Source organism: Leucopleurus acutus (genome assembly GCF_964270905.1).
Source record: "Leucopleurus acutus genome assembly, chromosome: 11".
Taxonomy (NCBI): Eukaryota; Metazoa; Chordata; class Mammalia; order Artiodactyla; family Delphinidae; genus Leucopleurus; species Leucopleurus acutus.
The window spans coordinates 28,375,159-28,393,498 of record NC_139152.1 but is presented as its reverse complement, the minus strand read 5'-3'; positions in this window follow the sequence as shown (position 1 = coordinate 28,393,498).

Here is an 18,340-nt window from a genome sequence, read left to right as displayed (position 1 = left end):
AGTGGCCATGGCTCACGGGCCCAGCCGCTCTGTGGCAAGTGGGATCTTCCCGGACTGGGACACGAACCCGTGTCCCCTGCATCAGCAGGCGGGCTCTCAACGACTGCACCACCAGGGAAGCCCTCGTACCACATCTTCTATATCCATTCCTTTGTCAGTGGGCATTTAGGTTGATTGCATGTCTTTGATATTGTAAATAGTGCTGCAATGAATATTGGGGTGCGTGTACCTTTTCAAAGTACAGTTTTCTCTGGATACATGCCCAGGAGTGGGATTTCTGAATCATATGGTAGTTCTATTTTTAGTTTTGTAAGGAACCTCCATACTGTTCTCCATAGTGGTTTTACCAGTTTACATTCCCACCAACAGTGTAGGAGGGTTCTATTTTCTCCACACACTCTCCAGCACTTATTGTTTGTAGACTTTTTGATGATAGCCATTCTGACTGGTGTGAGCTTACACCTCATTGTAGTTTTTATTTGTGCTTCTCTGTTAATTAGTGATGTTGACCATTTTTCATGTGATTTTTGGCCATCCATATGTCTTCTTTGGAGAAATGTCTATTTAGATCTTCTGCCATTTTTTTTGATTAGGTTGTCTGTTTTTTTTTTTTTTTTTTGATATAGAGCTGCATGAGCAGTTTGTATATTTTGGAGATTAATCCCTTGTCAGTTGCTTCATTTGCAAATATTTTCTCCCATTCTGTGGGCTGTCTTTTCATTTTGTTTATGGTTTTCTTTGCTGTGCAGAAGCTTTTAAGTTTCATTAGGTCCCATTTGTTTATTTTTGCTTTTATTTTCATTACTCAAAGAAGATATTGCTACAGTTTATGTCAAAGTGTTTTCTGCTTATGTTTTGCTCTAAGAGTTTTATGTTGTCTTACCTTACATTTAGGTCTTTGTTAATTTTGAGTTTACTATTTTGCATGCTGTTAGGGAATTGTGGGACACATGAAGAGAGGGGAAGGACCACCATAAGAGCTTCTTTCTACACACTCTCCAGCACTCCCAGGCAACAGGACACCACCTACAGGAGATCTGGGGGCAGGCATGAGTTGTTGCCACAATCCTGGGCTCCAGAGGCAGACATGAGCCACCACTACAAGACCCAAAAAAAAGACACCAAGTGCTTCCCCCACTATCCCAGGAGTGTGTAGACAGCAGCCACCCCTAGGAGAACCGTGGGCAGACGTCAAGCCTGACCATGCTGTCCCAGGAGTGCGCAGAGAGCAGTCACCCCTAGGAGGTCTGTGAGCAGGTTTTGAGCCCTGCGCCTGCTCTCCCAGGAGTGGGTGGACAGCAGAGGCCCATACAAGACCCAGGAGGAGATGCCAAGCTCTACCCCCACCATCCCAAGTGTGTGCATTCCACAGACACTCTAGGAGACCTAAGAGGAGGCACCAAGTACTACCCTTGCTGTCCTGGGAGTGTGCAATGGCCACTGCACCTGCACACCCCATGTCAAGGGAATAAGGGGCAGACACCAGAAGCAAGAGGAGTTATGATCCTGTAGCCAGGAGAACAGAGACCACAAACACAGAAAGTTAGACAAAATGAGATGACAGAGAAATATGTTCCAGATGAAGGAACAAGATAAACCCACAAGAACAACTAAATGAAGAGGCGATAGGCAACCTATCTGAAAAAGATTTCAGAGTAATGATAGTAAAGATGATCTAAGATCTCAAAAAGAAAAATGAAGACACAGATTAAGAAGATTCAAAAGATGTTTAATAAATAGCTAGAAGATTTAAAGGACAAACAGAGATGAATAATAAATAACCAGAATGAAAACTACAACAGAAGCAATCAAGAGCAGTATCATTGACACAGAAGAACAAACAAGTGAGCTGGAAGACAGAATGGTAGAAATCACTGCTGTGGAACAGAATAAGGAAAAAATAATGAAAAGAAATGAAGTCATAGACAACCTTAAATGTACCAACATTAACATTATAGGGGTCCTGGAAGGAGGAGAGAGAGAGAAAGGGCCTGAGAAAATATGTGAAGGGATTATAGCCAAAAACTTACCTAACATGAGAAAGAAAACACTCACTCAGCTCAGGAAACACAGAGAATCACATGCAAGATAAACCTAAGGAGAAACACACTGACATACATATTAATCAAACAGACAAAAATTAAAGACAAAGAAAAAGTATTAAAAAGCAACAAGGGAAAAGCAACAAATAACATACAAGAAAACCACCATAAACTTATCAGCTGATTTTTCGGCAGAAACTCTGCAGGCCAGGTGGCACGGCAGGATATATTTAAAATGACAAAAGGGAAAAAATGTACAACCAAGAATACTCTACCCAGCAATGCTCTTGTTCAGACTTGAAAGAGAAACCAGAACTTTACAAACAAGCAAAAGCTAAGAAAATTCATCACCACCAAACCAGCTTTACAACAAATGCTAAAGGAACTTCTCTAGGTGGAACATAAAAGACCACAACTAGAAACAAGAAAATTATGAATGGGAAAGATCACTGTTAAAGGCAAACATAAAACAAAGGTATGATATTAAAACCAGCAATTGTGAGAGTACAAATGCAAGATATTGGAAGTGCATTGGAAATTAAGAGAGTAGTAACTTAAAACAATCTTGTACATATATAGACTGCTATATCAAAACCTCATGGAAACCATAAACCAAAAATCTACAATAGATACACACACAAAAGAGAAAGCAATCCAAACACAATACTAAAGATAGGCATCAAATCACAAGAGAAGAGAACAAAAGGGAAAAGGAAGAAAAAAGCCCTACAAAAACAAACCCCAAACAATTAACAAAATGGCAGTCAGAACATACATATCAAAAATTACCTTACATGTAAATGGGCTAAATGCTCCAACCAAAAGACACAGACTGGCTGAATGGATACAAAAACAAGGCTCGTATATATGCTGTCTACAAGAGACCGACTTCAGACCTAGGGACACATACAGACTGAAAGTGAGGAGGTGGAAAATGGTATTCCATGCAAATGGAAATCAAAAGAACGCTGGAGTGGCAATACTAGTATCAGACAAAATAGACTTTAAAATAAAGAATGTCACAAGAGACAAAGAAGGACACTACATAATTATCAAGAAACTAATCCAAAAAGAAGATATAACAATTTTAAATATATACCGACACAACATAGGAGCACCTCAATATATAAGGCAAATACTAACAGCCATAAAAAGAGGAAATGACTGTAACACAATGATAGTGGGGGACTTTAACACCCCACTTTTATCAATGGACAAATCATCCAGATAGAAAATCAATATGGAAACACAAGCCTTAAATGACACAGTAGATCAGATGGACTCAATTGATATTTATAGAGCATTCCATCAAAAAGCAGCAGAATACACATTTTCTCCAGTGTACATGGAACATTCTCCAGGACTGATCACATGGTAGGCTACAAAGTGAGCCTCAGTAAATTTAAGAAAACTGAAATCATATCAAGCATCTTTTCTGATCACAAAGTTATGAGATTAGAAATCAACTACAAGGAAAAAACTATAAAAAGTAAAACTCGTGGAGACTAAACAATATGTTACTAAACAGCTAAAGGATCACTGAAGAAATCAAAGAGGACATCAAAAAATACCTAGAGACAAATGAAAATGAAAGCACAATGAACCAGAACCTATGGCATGCAGCAAAAGATTTTCTAAGAGGGAGTTCATAGCAATACAATCTTACTTCAGGAAACAAGAAAAATCTCAAACAACTTAACCTTACACCTAAAGCAACCATAGAAAGAAGAGCAAACAAAACCCAAAATTAGGAGAAGAGAAGAAACCATAAAAATCAGGGCAGAAATAAATGAAATAGAGATGAAGAAAACAACAGAAAAGATCAATGAAACTAAAAGCAGGTTCTTTGAGAAGATAAGAAAATTGATAAATCTTTAGCCAGACTCATCAAGAAAAAAGGGAGAGGACTCAAATCAATTAAATTAGAAATGAAAAAGGAGAAGTTACAACTGAGACCACAGAAATAAAAAGGTTAATAAGAAACTACTACAATCAACTGTATGCCAATAAAATGAAAAACCTAGAAGAAATGGACAAATTCTTAGAAAGGCACAGTCTCCCAAGACTGAATAAGTAAGAAATAGAAAATATGAACAGAACAATCACAAGTATTGAAATTGAAACTGTGATTTAAAAACTCCCAACAAACAAAAGTCCAGGACCAGATGGCTTCACAGGCAAATTCTATCACAAGTTTAGAGAAGAGTTAACACTTAGTTTTCTGAAATTACTCCAAAAAATTGCAGAAGAAGGAAGTACTTGAAAACTCATTCTATGGAGCCAACATCACCCTGATACCAAACCAGACAAAAATATCAAAAAAAAAAAAAAAAGAAAAGAAAATTACTGGTCAGCATCACTGATGATCACAGATGAAAAATTTCTCAACAAAATACTAGCAAACAGAATCCACCAATACATTAAAATGATCACACCCCATGATCAAGTGGCATTTATCCCATGGATGCAAGGAGTTTTCAATAACCACAAATCAGTTAGTGTGACAAACCACATCAACAAACTGAAGAACTAGATACTCATCTCAATAGACGAAGAAAAATCTTTTGATAAAAATTCTCCAGAAAGTGAGAATAGAGAGAAACTACCTCAAAAGAATAAAGGCCATATATGATGAATCAACAGCTAACATCATACTCAATGGTGAAAAGGTGAAAGCATTTCCTCTAAGATCAGGAGCAAGACATGGATGTTCAATCTTGCTACTTTTATTCAACATAGTTTTGGAGGTCCTAGCCTTGGCAATCAAAGAAGAAAAAGAGATTAAAGGAATCCAAATTGAAAAAGAAGCAGTAAAACTGTCACTGTTTGAAGATGACATAATACTCTACGTAGAAAATCCTAATGATACTACCAGAAAACTGCTAGAGCTCATCAATGAATTCTGTTAGGGTGCAGGTTACTAGTTAATACAGAAATCACTTGCATTTCTATACACTAAAAATGAAAAATCAGGAAGAGAAATTAAGGAAACAATCTCATTTATCACTGCATTAAAAAGAGTAAAATACTTATCAATAAACCTACCTAAAGAGGCAAAAGACCTGTATTCTGAAAACAATAAGATGATGATGAAAGAAATTGAAGATGACACAAACAGATGGAAAGGTATACCATGCTCTTGGAATGGAAGAATCAATATTGCCAAAATGCTTATACTGCCCAAGGCAATCTCAGATTCAATGCAATCCCTATCAAATTATCAACTGCATTTTTCACAGAACTAGAACAAAATATTTAAAAATTTGTATGAAAACAAAAATGACCCTGAATAGCCAAATCAATCTTTTTTTTTTTAACATCATTATTAGAGTATAATTACTTTACAGTGGTGGGTAGTTTCTGCTGTATAACAAAGTGAATCAGCTATATATATATATATATATATATATATATATATATATATCCCCATATCTCCTCCCTCTTGCATCTCCCTCCCATCCTCCCTATCCCACCCCTCTAGGTGGACACAATGTACTGAGCTGATCTCCCTGTGCTATGCAGCTGCTTCCCACTAGCTATCTATTTTATATTTGGTAGTGTATATATGTACATGCCTCTCTCTCGCTTTGTCACAACTCGCCTTTCCCCCTCCCCATATCCTCAAGTCCATTCTCTAGTAGGTCTGTGTCTTTATTCCTGTCTTACCCCTAGGTTCTTCATGACATTTTTTTTCTTAAATTCCATATATATGTGTTAGCATACGGTATTTGTCTTTCTATTTCTGACTTACTTCACTCTGTATGACAGACTCTAGGTCTATCTACCTCATTACAAATAGCTCAATTTCATTTCTTTTATGGCTGAGTAATATTCCATTGTATATATGTGCCACATCTTCTTTATCCATTCATCTGTCAATGGACACTTAGGTTGCTTCCATGTCCTGACTATTGAAAATAGTGTTGCAATGAACATTGTGGTACATGACTCTTTTTGGATTATGGTTTTCTCAGGGTATATGCCCAGTATTGGGATTGCTGGGTCATATGTTTCCTATTTTTAGTTTTTTGAGGAACCTCCATACTGTTCTCCATAGTGGCTATATCAATTTACATTCCCACAAAGGATTAATCTCCAAAATATACAAGCAGTTCATGTAGCTCAATATCAAAAAAACAAACAACCCAATCCAAAAATGGTCAGAAGACCTAAACAGACATTTCTCCAAAGAAGATATACAGATTGCCAACAAACACATGAAAGCATGCTCAACATCACTAATCATTAGAAACATACAAATCAAAACTACAATGAGGTATCACCTGACACCAGTCAGATTGGTCAAATCAATCTTGAGAACGATAAAGGGAGCTGGAGGAATAAGCCTCCTTGACTTCAGACTATACCACAAAAGTACTGTAATCAAAACAGTATGGTTCCAGCACAAAAACAGATACAAAGATCAGTGGAACAAGATAGAATCCCCAGAAATAACCCGTCTTAATCCATAACAAAGAGGCAAGTATAAACAGTGGAGAAAAGACAGTCTCTAATAATTGGTGTTGTGAAAACTGGACAGCTACATGTAAAATAGTGAAATTAGAACATTCTCTAACACCATATACAAAAATAAACTCAAAATGGATTAAAGACCTAATCTAAGACCAGATACTATAAAACTCTTAGAGGAAAACATAGGAGGAACATACTTTGACATAAATTGCAGCAACATCTTTCTGGATCCACTTGCTAAAGTAATGAAAATGAAAACAAATATAAACAAATGGGATCTAATTATATGTAAACCCTTCTGCACAGCAAATAAGACCATAAACAAAACAGAAAAGGCAACCCACAGTTGGGAGAAAATATTTGCAGACATGCAGCTCAACATCAAAAAACAGCTCAATCAAAAAATTTGGCCGAATATCTAAATAGACATTTCTTCAAAGAAGACATATGGATGGCCAAAAAGCACATGAAAAGATGTTCAACATCACTAGTCATTAGAGAAATGCAAATGAAAAACTACAGTGAGGTACCACCTCACACCAGTCAGAATGGTCATCATCAAAAATGTCTACAAACAATAAATGCTGGAGAGGGTGTGGAGAAAAGGGAGCCCTCCTACACTGTTGGTGGGAATATAAATTGGTATAGCCACTATGGAGAACAGTATGGAGGTTCCTTACAAAACTAAAAATAGAACTACCATATAATCCAGAAATCCCAATCCTGGGCATATATCCAGAGAAAACCATAATTTAAAAAGATACATGCACCCGAATGTTCATTGCAGTACTATTAACAAGAGCAAAATATGCAAGCAACCTAAATGCCCACTGACAGAGGAATGGATAAAGAAGATGTGGTACATATATGCACTGAAATGTTATTCAGCCATAAAAAAGTATGAAATAATGTCATTTTTAGCAACACGGATGGACCTAGATATCATACTAAGTGAAGTAAGTCAGAGAAAAATGTCATATCGTTCATATGTTGGATCTAATTTTTTTAAATGATGCAAATGAACTTATTTACAAAACAAAAAGAGACTCACAGATATCAAAAACAAACTTGTGGTTACTGAAGGGGAAAGGTGGTAGGGAGGTATAAATTAGGAGTATGAGATTAACATATATACATACTATATATAAAATTGATATCAACAAGGACCTACTGTATAGCACAGGGAACTCTATTCAATATTCTGTAATAACTTAAATAAGAAAGAATCTGGAAAAGAATGGATATATGTGTATGTATAACTGAATCGCTTTTCTGTACATCTGAAACTAATACAATAGTGTAAATCAACTATACTCCAATAGAAAATAAAAATTAAATTAAAAATGAAAGTGAGTGCCAGATGCTGCTTTATTTATTTTTTTCCATAAGGAGTAAGCTAAAACAGTTACAAATCTTTTCAACAACAAAGCCTATATGGATTGACAAGAAAATAGATAAATAACCGTGGCACAACAATATGAAAAAAAATCAGGAAAACACCATAATCGTATGCAGGGGATGAAAAATCGAAGTAAATAACATCACACCTCTGTTACTATGAAGAATTTTTCTTATCACTTCCTCCCTAGGACTGGCCCACATTGTTAAGGGAGCAATGAGAGTACAAAATCTCCATAGAAAAATTATGTTACAGTGATTTCAATGAAATATGTGAAAAGCAGCATGCTATTATACTTTGAATAAAACATCTCTATTTATTTTATTACTTTTAGTCTCATACATTTTGGATTAGAGAGAAAATGTCCAAGCACCTCTATTTCTGTGTTTATTATTATGCCTTGCTCACAGTATTTCCTCCATTAATAGTAGTTGAATGATATACAGAAAGATGTTTATTTTTTCTTCCTTTATGTATCCCTGTAATTGGTCTTGCTATCAGATGTTAGAAAAATTGAACCATTAGCCTTGAAAGGTCATATTTAAGTAAGACTTTACAAATATTCATTAATATGAGTGCCTAAAATGTTACATTATAAACAAATCCGACCAGTAAAAACTTCTTTTTCTTAAAAGTATAGTTAGCTGAATTCAGATTATTAAGATTTAGAAAGTGAAGTGTCTAATTGAAAATATTTCTAAATATATATAAATCACGGCTAAAATAAGACTGAAAACAACTCAAAATGTATAACTCTATAAAATAAATTGGATACAACTCAGTACCATCAAGTTTTGATTTAACATGCAGTGGCCCTTTTCCTTTTATCTTTAGGTGTAAAGTCTCATCAAATCAAATATATTGAAAACATCTACCAGATGGATGATGCTAGAAGAAATGTCCTCCTTTTCATAGAACCAGGAAAAAACTGAATGATTTTTAACTACGTATTGTGGAGTAATAAAGTCTAAGTGAGAAGGCCTAAGACTGTTAGAACTTAACTTGGAGCTTAATTAAGCTCCTGGTAGAATTTCTCTACCAGGGTAGAGATAGAAGGTCTTGGTTTATCCCAGTCCACTAAAGGTACAATCTTTTAAATTGCTACTCTGACCTGGGTTATTCCTTCCATCAAAGCTTCTTCACAGCCTCTGAATTATGAAATCATTTTGAAGTAAAAGAGGAAAAAAAGTAAAGTCATTAAATTTTGTTCTCCAAAACGGTGGTTAAAAAACCCACAAAACATAGCCACAGAAAGAAAAATGTTTCAATAAATGAATTACAGTGACCCACTTCATAAAGTCTGATTTTCAAATTCCACAACTGCCATTAACCCAAAGAGGCAGAGAATGTAATAACATAATTTTATTGCAATTCAATGGACTTAAGCAAGCTATTTCTTCAAATGATGTTTCTCTCATGATGTTTATCCTCTTTTCTTTTCTTATGTTCACTTAGTTTCTAAATCAGAAAAACTACAAATATTTTCTGAAGGAAGTACTGAAAGGAAGAGATCTACATTTCTTCATAGAACAAATTTAAAAATTAACATTGTATTTTTAACACAATAATTAAAAAATCTTTTCATTATCTATAAAAGAAATGAAAATAAATTAAGAATTTATTCATTCTTGTGTAATCTGACTTTTAAAATTATAATTAATTGAGAACTCTGCTCCTTAAACTTTCACTTAAAAGGATACATCACATCTACTCAAACATTGTGCCAGGTACTATGGAGAGCGAATGCATATGACATTGGTAATAGTAAGATATATAGTAATACAAAACATTTATTCAAATGATATTCATCCAAATTAGAAAAGCCTTATAAAACTTTCCAGGGTTATTAACTAATTATGAATATCTAAGAGGTCCTTTCATGTAATAGACACTCTGTAAATCTTTGTTGCATTAAACTGAAGGAAATTTGGTAAGCAAGATCACTTGTTATTTTCTTCCTATACTCAAATGCTGATTTACATTTGTAATTTAACATATCTCCTATGTAGATTTTAAGTTTATATACAACTATAGCTTCATCTTTAAAATTAGTATATTTCTATAAACTTCATTAGAATATGTTTCTACAAAATGGCATGAGTTCAAATTTAAGCTTTTTTATTAAATAATTGCCATCTAGAGTAGTTACCAATCTCTCTAAATCTTCAGTTTTCTCTACTGTAAAATCAGAATTATTCCCAAGGGATTGAAGATTAAATAATATTAGTGAAAATATTTTGTGCATAAGAAAGTGTTATATATTTTACTTAAACTCAACATATTTTGATAACAAGTTTTAGACTGTGTACAATTATTTTTAAACATTCATTACCCTAGATCCTGGAGGGGTTACATCTTTTTCAAACTAACAAAATACCCAGGAAATTAACTTATTAAATGATGGTATATATCAATTATTTCACTGCTCATCACTTCATTGTCTTATAAAACAAAAGTTTTAGCAAATGACTTAAATTGTGTAGGCTGTACTTCAATGAATCATTCTTTTAGAAGATTTATTTCACTTAGGAGTTCTTTTACTTTCAGAACAAAGTGGAAGGAACATGACTATGGCTTCCTGTAGAGTTTGAAGCCCATATAACGAGGGGAAGAAAAGTAACAATTATTTAGCACTTACTATGTCAGGTACTATTCAAAACATTTCACAAGGATTATTTCATTGACTTTCTGGTCAATCTCCCAAGGAAGGTATTATTATCACTATATTAAAGATGAGAAAACTGAGGCTCAGTAAGTTTAAATAATATTGGTTAATATCATGGTTAAATAATATAGTCAAGGTGCACATTTAATAAGTGGTAGACATGTATAGGAAGAAGAATATTTTTTCTAATTTATTAAGTTCCTCAAATATCATTTCTTATCTCTTACTTGATAAAAAAATTCCATTTTAAACAACTGTACATTTAAGCTAAACATAATTTTAATAACTTTTGTTTCTATTGAGTGTAACTAAAATTAACTGAATTTTCAGGGCTCTTTTTATTTCCATAATCCATATAATTCCTAGGACATAAATGTACCCAAACACCCATTAAAACAAGAGCTTATTCAAATAAGGTCATTAAAATACCATTATTATGATTAATTAATATAAAATAAATGGTAACCATCAACATGTCATCCCACAAACACTGGAAAACTACACATTTGACTCTGAACACTCTTTTTTTTTTTTTTACATCTTTATTGGAGTATAATTGCTTTACAATGGTGTGTTAGTTTCTGCTTTATAACAAAGTGAATCAGTTATACATACACATATGTTCCCATATCTCTCCCCTCTTGCATCTCCCTCCCTCCCTCCCACCCTCCTTATCCCACCCCTCCAGGCGGTCACAAAGCACCAAGCTGATCTCCCTGTGCTATGCGGCTGCTTCCCACTAGCTATCTACCTTACGTTTGGTAGTGTATATATGTCCATGCTTCTCTCTCGCTTTGTCACAGCTTACCCTTCCCCCTCCCCATATCCTCAAGTCCATTCTCTAGTAGGTCTGTGTCTTTATTCTGAACATTCTTAATAACATTTTTTCTAGGCTTATTTTTGAACTTAAAATACAATTTAAAGATCTTACCATGACTTATAAGGTTCTACATGATCTGTACCCTTGCCCCCTTTTCCTCCCTCTTTCTCTTCACCTTCACCTTGCTTTCCTCAAATACACAAAGCAACTTTCCTCACAAGGTCTTACCTCTGCTGGGGCTGCTATTCCCCTAGATATTCACAAGCTGTGGGCTAATTCAAATGGGTCCTTCCTCAGAGAAACCTTTTTGACTTTTACTACTGTATTTTTAATAACACTGCTATGTCTCTCAATCCCCTTACTCTGTGTTTGTTTGTTTATTGTATTTGACCCTATGGTCATTATAGGATACACTTATTTCTATATCTCCCCACTAGATTGTGATCTTCATGAGAGCAGAGACTTTATCTTTTTTTTGTTCACTGAAGCTTTCCCATGGCCTAGAACAGTAGCTATTTAAGAAATATTTGTTGAAGAAGTAAAAAATTTTGTTAATTGCCTCTGACAATGGTTATTATTAAGAACCTCTGATAAAAGCCATCAATTTTATTAATAGGTTATTTAGATGATAATAAGAGTAATAAATAAAAATATTTATTTGAAAGTTGTTATTTAACTTCATATATTTTGGTCATTGGCAGACTTGATACCAGATGGTATAGGAGGTCACAATGAAGAGGACTAAACACCAGACATGGAATTAAAAGATTGGATTCTGATACAATCTATATTTATGGCCTTAGGTAAGTCATTTCACCTTTCTGAAGGCAATAGTCTTAATGCTATCAAAATTCCAAATCGAAGAAGTAAAAAATATGTCCAAGTTCACAAACATATTGTAGAAGAGTTTGGCTTATAACCCAGGTGTATTTTTCTCTAAAGTTCATTCTCTTTTTTTGATAGTTATTCTTCCACATTAAAACTGAAAAGTTCACATTTATCTGATGATTTTAACATGTGAAAATCAATCTGTTTTTATAATAGCCACTAAGGTATGTATTTCACAGGCTAAATTTGGGATAATTTCTAATATTTACTTCCATTTGTTTTGTAAAGCCTACAAAATGCTAGTATAAAATGCTTGACCAGAAAAATAAACTTAAAAAATGATCATATTGATAGATCCAGTTTAATTCACATTATGGAAGGAAATTAGCTAGAGCACCAAAAAGGAGTGTTCTGTCTTAAATAAGAAGGGAAGCATTTTTATAGAGCTTTATAGAGGTTTAGTAAAAGAGGTCAAAGTTCAGCTCTTTCTGGAACAGTAGTCAAAAACACATTTGGAAAAGAGAGTAGTTTAGTAAAGTGTAGGTTGAGCAGTTTAGGTTTATCAAGAGGAATAGATGCAGAATTTAATGACACATGAGGATCACAGTAGAAAATTTTCAGCCCTTCAGGGTCTCTCATACTCCTTCCTTTTTGGTCAAGTGGGAGACTGAGTCTCATTGTTTGTAAATATGCATATCTGTTAGATCTGTACCATTTGTGTTAATTTCAGTCTCAGACTTTTTGCTGACTGCTGAAAGTGTTTCTTATAACTTTGGTCCTTGTAGTTGAATTTTAATCTTTTGTCAAGTGAATAGTTAAATAGAAATATTTATGACTCCAGATGGAATACATCAAACAGATGTTGAGACAAAGATATTAACATAAGAATTATCAAAAAGTCCTGGATAATATCTCTTAGCCAAGTCCTGCTGCTTGTGGGATTAGCCAGGATAACAAATCCCATACCAACCAGAGTTTGTAGAGAAGAGATATGGTTTGAGATTAATAGGTTTGTGTAATTTGTTTTATACTCCTGATTTACCCAGAGTAACAAGATTAGGGCAAGAATATTAAAAATATCATTTTAGCAATTAGAAAACATAACTGGGAAAAGATAGCCAAGAAAAGAAAGAAAAGGACAAGTGTTACTTAGTGGTTCTGAACGTTTGGGAATCTTGAACGGCCTTGAGTAAACCGTCGTGTTTACTAGTAGCCTGCTGCTTGATCTGAGGTTCTTTAGATAGATGTCTCTTTTCTGATGCTGCCTGCTTTTGTTCAATCTTGAAAGAGTCTCAGTTTAAGATTTCTTATAGGCATGGAATTCCACAATGAGGATATATCATGTCTTTTTAGTCGTGATAATGTGAATAAAAAGGTCGATTCTCTGAAGTTTTACTACAGTGTTTGTGATTAACAGTATCATATGGTACTTCCTAAGGAGGTTCAAGAGCAACTTTTACTGGTGTAATTTCCAGTTAACCAGGAAAGTTATGCAGTCATTCCTGTGGTTTATCCCAGGAAAAACAGCTTGATAATAAATTGGGGTGTCTTGTATTAAACCTCTACACTATTTGACCATGTAGAGCTATAGAAATGGCAGACCCAGGTGTTAGTGGTGAAAGCTCCACTTGGCAATATTTCTTGAGGAATGGACCTAATAGCCATGAGAGTTAAGGGAAAAGACATTAGTCATAGCAATTGAAATTTCCTGGATAGTTTTGCAAATTTCTGTTTTAAAATGCCATTCACTTGTTCTATTCTTTTGAGGAGGTGGTAGGGGCAAGGAAGTTCCTGGGTGACATGCAGAGCTTCATGCAGTTACTTAATAACTCATCTAGTGAAATGGTTACCTCTATCACTAGTCAAATAGTTAGGATTTCCTTAAGTGGAAAGTACAAAGTCTCAAGTTATTTTTCTGCTTAAGAGCAATTGCTTTACATCAAGAAAAGTTTCTAGTCAACCAAAAATCAGATATACAATATTAATAGTATATTCAAAATCACACAAGGGGTAACTAAATAAAATCCATTTGTTGATGTTCAAAATGACCGATAGGTCTGGCTTATGTCTATGTCTCACCTCTGTCGTTTTCTTAGGATTATGTGATTAACAGATGGGATAACATCAGAGAAATCCTTTACAATCTTACTGAAGTTTTACTATTTTAGCATACTATTATAGCATACTATTATACTATTTTAGCATGGCAGCCTGAATAGCCATCTTTATGTTATTGGAGAGGACCAAGTCATCTTTTGTAACATGTTCCTTCAAAATCAGGTGCTTGAGGCTGGAGTTGACTCAAGACTTGATGCCAATAGTCTGGAGTTTGTGTTCGCTTTGATTTTTGGAGTTGTTGAGCAGCCTTGGAATGTGTTAAAGCAGCTTGTTTAGCATTATAATCTGTGAAAGCATTATCCTTTGCTTCTAGAGTCTGTTTTTTGATGTTTCTTCTCAATTTTACTTATAGCCAATTTTTTGAAAGAGGCAAGGCATTTAATACACCTTTTATGTGGCTGCCATGTTTAATCAGAGCACCAGCTGCCAGTGGTAAAGCCACATCATTTCTAAAACATACCAAAATAATGGATCACATAAAAAACATCACTGTTATCTGTAAGGATACTTGTTCTATTATCTCTAACTAACTGGTAGACCATAAATATGTCTAAAGTTTCAGCAATTTGTACAGACTTGACTTAAGGGAAATAGTTGGATTCAAACAAGTCTGAGTGGGTTATGACAGCATATTCAGTCTTCAGTCCTCAAACTCTACGAAATCTGGATTCCTATAAGGACATCAAGACATTCAGAGTAAAACAAAGGCAAATTTCCAAATAAGTTTATACTAGTCATAATGATCACCTCCCTCTTGGGAAAAAAGAAAGTGGTGGATCAATTTCCAGAGATCTGGTGCCATTTTCTTTTTAAATGAACACCTAATCCTGGTATGTCATTCTTTCTTGAATTTATACTTTGTCCAGTAATCACACAAAAAATTATAAATGCCATCTATACCATTTCTTTATTTATTGGTAAGATCATAGAACTAATATAAACAATGTAGAAAATTTAGGAAAATATGTTTAAACATGAACAGGAACTTAATGATTCTCAGGGCCACTATTCAAAAATGATCAGTTCTTAAATTTTGAAGTATTTTTCCATTCAGATATATATATATATATATATATATATATATATATATATATATATATATATATATATATATATATTTATATTTATAGAAGTGATAATTGTGTGTGAAAAAGTCAGTTCTCTGCCTTGTACACTATATATTTTAAACAATTTGCATGTCCTTATACTTGTGTAAACATTCTTCAAAAACATGTTTTTTTGTGTGTGTCGTATGCAGGCCTCTCACTGTTGTGGTCTCTCCTGTTGTGGAGCACAGGCTCCGGACGCGCAGGCTCAGCGGCCATGGCTCACGGGCCCAGCCACTCTGCAGCATGTGGGATATTCCCGGACCGGGGCACAAACCTGTGTCCCCTGTATCGGCAGGCGGACTCTCAACCACTGCACCACCAGGGAAGCCCCTTCACAAACATTTTTAATGACAATATCCCATTACATATAAATCCTACAAATTTCTAAATCATTCCTCTTTCTGAGTATTTATTTCTAATTTTTCAAAATTATACATAACAAAAATTAGTATTTTGTAGGTATAATTATTGATTTAAAATATACTTCCAGTAATAATATTACTGACTGAAGGGAATGAATTGCTATCATCTTCTAATTCAGTTGCCAAGTTGTCTGCAGCATTATTTTTCTCCTTGGAAACATAAATGTATGAGAGTGCCAATTAGTTAACTTTATATCAGAATTAAATAATTTCACTAACAGTGTTGTCAATTTGATTGGTGATAGGGGGAGGAAACAATGACAGAGAAGACAATTAGGTAGAAAGAGATTCAGAAGTGTGTTGCATGATGAAAAATCAAGGGAGAAGGATTGAATATGTGAGGTATGGTCTTTAAAAAACAGTGTTGCAAGAAACAACTTGCTGCATTAACTAAAATGTCCTTGGTGACTTTCAAAGAGTAATTAAAGCAGACTGTGAGGGCAGAAATTAGACTACAGGAGGTTAATTATTTATGATTAGAAATTGGAGCAAATGTATGTAGGTAAAATATTCTTTCAATGCTTGAGAGAGTATGGAGTGTGGAAGCTTAGGGAGAGAGCAGGGTAGAATATTTTAGAGATTTAGAACTTTAGCTTATTTTTAGTTGAAGAAACAAGAGGCAGACCAGAAAAGAATGGGAATGAGAGCTGTCTTTAATAAATCTTCTCTGAATACCTAAGTAGAGTCCTGCAAATACAATTAAACCATTCGTCTCTCTTAAAAAAGATATTTTGAAAGTTTGCACATAAATTATGTTTTGAACAATACACTCATTTAGTTTCTCCTGTGCTTTCATTTTTCCTTGTTTATATCTTGAATGTTCTTAATTTTAGCACTTCCATGTTTCCACAGATAATTGTGTTGTCATTCATGAATAAATTATACTTTCAACTACATACATTCTGGGGAAGATACTGAGCTCATTTATCACGTACCACTACTTTAAAAGATGGGCTTTTCTAGAGCATTGTATATAATAAAAGTTCAAGGAATTTTTAATTGCTGACATAAGTACTATTATTTGATATTTGGAAAGGCAACAATCATTTCTAGGGACCTTCAAGATGGCAGAGGAGTAAGACGTGGAGATCATCTTCCTCCCCACAAATACATCAAAAATACATCTACATGGGAACAACTCCTACAGAGCACCTACTGAATGCTGGCAGAAGACCTCAGACTTCCCAAAAGGCAAGAAACTCCCCATGTACCTCGGTAGAACAAAAGGAAAAACAGAGACAAAAGAATAGGGACAGGACCTGCACCTCTGGGAGGGAGTTGTGAAGGAGGAAAAGTTGCCAAACATGAGGAGACCTCTCCACTGGTGGAGACGGGGGGATGGGCGGGACAGAAGCTTTGGAGCCACCAAGGAGAGTGCAGCAACAGGGATGCAGAGGGAAAAGTGGAGAGATTCCCACACAGAAGATCGGTAACGACCAGTACTCAGTAGCCTGAGAGGCTTGTCTGCTCACCCACCGGGGTGTGTGGGGCCTGGGAGCGGAGGCTTAGGCTTCGGAGGTCAGATCGCAAGGAGAAGACTGGAGTTGGCTGTGTGTGAATACAGCCTGAAGGGGGCTAGTGCACCACAGCTAGCCAGGAGGGAGTCCGGGAAAAAGGCTGGAACTGCCTAAGAGGCAAGAGACCATTGTTTTGGGGTTCGTGAGGACAGGCGATTCAGAACACTGCCTAAACGAGCTCCAGAGACGGGCACGAGCTGTGGCTATCAGCGCGGACACCAGGGACAGGCATGAAATACTAAGGTTGCTGCTGCAACCAACAAGAAGCCTGTGTACAAGCACAGGTCAATATCCACACCTCCCCTCCCAGGAAGCTGTGCAGCTGACCACTGCCAGGGTCCCATGATCCAGGGACAACTGCCCCGGGAGAACACATGGCATGCCTCAGGCTGTTGCAACATCACGCCAGCCTCTGCCACCACAGGATTGCCCCGCATACTGTACCCCTCCCTCCCCCAGGCCTGAGTGAGCCAGAGCCCCCTAATCAGATGCTACTTTAACCATGTCCTGTCTGGGCGGGGGAAAAGACAATCTCAGGTGACCTACACGCAGAGGTGGGGCCATATCCAAAGCTGAACTCAAGCAGCTGTGCGAACAAAGAAGAGAAAGGGAAATTTCTCCCAGCAGCCTCAGGAGCAGTGGATTAAATCTCCACAATTAACTCGATGTACCCAGCATCTGTGGAATACCTGAATAGAAAATGAATCATCCCAAAATTGAGGCGGTGGATGTTGGGAACAACTGTAGACTTGGGGTTTGCTTTCTGAATCAATATGTTTCTGGTTTTATGTTTATCTTAGTTTAGTATTTAAAGATTATTATCACTGGTAGATTGGTTTATTGATTTGGTAGTTCTCTTCATATATATATATATAATCTTTTTTTCCTTTTTCTCTTTTTGTGAGTGTGTATGTGTATGCTTCTTTGGTTGATTTTGTCTATAGAGC